The 2,315-nt window shown below is 42.7% G+C and overlaps 1 pseudogene; it reads right to left on the bottom strand.

Annotated features, from left to right (window-relative positions):
* Window positions 1-403: 403 nt before the first annotated feature.
* On the bottom strand, window positions 404-2,097 carry LOC139012861 (heterogeneous nuclear ribonucleoprotein H-like; annotated as a pseudogene).
* Window positions 2,098-2,315: the final 218 nt, after the last annotated feature.

Raw genomic sequence — 2,315 nt, 5'->3', positions numbered from 1 at the left:
TTGGAAGTTATTAAATAAAACTAGAATTAACAAACATGCCAAATGTTTCATTTTTTAATTGTAGACACAGCTCCTATATTGAGTTTTACAAAAAAAAGTATGTTTTTCAACATGCTTCCAAACTGTTCAATGTGATGTGGTGTAAGAGTAACATTTAACATAATTCAACTTTTTTAATCTAAATATGCTTACTGCTTAAGTACATCCTATAATAGAACTAACTCAAGAAAAGCCGCAAATTGTTTGTTATAATTTACTCAACTTAGTTGTTACATCCCAGATGAATATTTGTGTTCAAAAATAATGAACCTTTAAGTCTTTTATTCGATCCTGATTTCCACTTAGAGTAAGCATAAATCACAAGCTGGTATTGCAGAAATGTTAAGTTTGGGTTTTTTCTTCTTTAAAATAATGTTGACCAAGAGTCAGTGATATGGATCAATTTCATTCCCCACCCACCACTCATACTAGACATGCTAGCCATCCCTCCCATTCCGTTCACTCCCACAGACGCATGGCTCCCACTGCTGTAGGAGCTGCTGTTCACTGCTGCTTGGCTGCCTGTGCAATGTTTGATTGAAAATCACTGGAGTTTTCCTGTAAAATGTGGTCATATCCACTCCTGCTGCTCTGGCTGCCAAAGCCACTTCCATAAGCACCACTCAGCTGCTGGCTGGCTGGGCCACCATAACGGGACTGGTTTGACAAGCCCATGGCTCCCATCATCTGGCTGCCATAAGCACCACCGCTCGCTCCTGCTGTAGAATGCAAGGAGACTTCTACATATCTGTCTTGCATATTTGCTTTGTCTTTCGACATAGCTGCCACAGCATCTTCATGAGTTGCAAATTCGACATCTGCTTCACCAGTTACTCTGCCATTAGCACCAATTTCAATGTGTACTCTCACAGGGTTGAGCAGTGAAGAAAATCTACACTAATAAAAGAGAAACATACAAATTGGTGTCACTTCGCTACACCCACCAGCCAATCAGATGAGTATGCAAATTAATCCAACAAAGATGATGGTTAATTTGCATACCCAGGCACAAAGCAAAGACTGAAGGCTCCAGCTGGAGTGAAGACTGAAGACTGAAGACTGAAGAATGAAGAATGAAGAATGAAGAGGCTTGGCTTCTCCGCTGTGGCCGGACCAAAGACCTGGGTCCCAGGTGCCGGAGGAAAACTGGTGCCGGCAGCCAGGGGAAGGAAGGCCTATTGTGCGAATCTTTGTGCAACAGGCTTCTACAATATATATAAATGTCTAGTATATATATAAATCCCTGCATGTGTACACAGTGTCCAGTTGTGGTATGGAAAGTAGAGCCACCATCCCCCTATCTGTGGTCAGACATTCCTGAAAAACAGTAATTGAGGTCTCTTCCAAATCTATCTGACCCAAAACCACAGCCATCATTATAGCCATTAAAATCATCATAGCCTCCATAACCTCCACCATAAGCATCACTCCTTATCCTTTGAAAGCCAGCTCCCCTGCCAATGCTGTTATGCCCTCTGCCGGCCCCAGGTCTGTGGTAGGGACCTGGCTGCTGCAAGGCCATAAGCCTTTGTAGTGGACCATAGTGAGTTCTAACTTCAGCTCAACTGTTCTTAAGAATTTCTATCCCTAACTGGTTTGGCTCAGTGGATTGAGCGTCGGCCTGCAGACTGAAGGGTCTCAGGTTCAATTCCGGTCAAAGGCATGTACCTTGGTTGCAGGCACATCCCCAGTAGGGAGTGTGCAGGAGGCAGCTGATCAACGTTTCTCTCTCATCGATGTTTCTAACTCTCTATCCCTCTGTAAAAAATCTATAAAATATATATTTTTTTAAAGAATTTCTATATACCTGTGCCCTGTTCTTTCCTTGTGTTTCTTTAGAGCCTTTTCAGCTATTTCCTGTGAAGCAAACTGCATGAAGGCCTCCCCTGTACGCCTCTCCTGGAAGTCCACCAGCAATGTTATCCATTTGGCACAATTTCCAACCCTGAGAAGAACTGAACAATTTCTTTCTTACTACATGAGTCCTCTAAGCTGTACAAAGCCATCATTGGCCGTGTCAGGACTATTTGGACCAGTCTGCTTCACCACCCAATCCATTTCAACGTTGCTCAATTTGAATACTTCAACATATCTGTGTCCTATAGTTTCTCTCTTTTTTCAGGGCCAATTTGACTTCATCTTCTGATTCAAATTCAACAAAAGCCTCGCCACTCAGTCTGCCTTCTCTGGTGTGGATGAAACGAATACCTTGAGCCCCATTTTGAATTTTGCAGTCAGAAAAAAAAAAACAACACCAACACTGCACTTTGTCCGCC

The sequence above is a fragment of the Myotis yumanensis genome, unplaced genomic scaffold (genome assembly GCF_028538775.1).
Source record: "Myotis yumanensis isolate MYYU_CA2020_CCGP unplaced genomic scaffold, mMyoYum1.0.hap1 SCAF_6, whole genome shotgun sequence".
NCBI lineage: Eukaryota > Metazoa > Chordata > Mammalia > Chiroptera > Vespertilionidae > Myotis > Myotis yumanensis.
The sequence above is the reverse complement of the archived record's forward strand: the minus strand, read 5'-3'. Positions and strand labels throughout refer to the sequence as shown.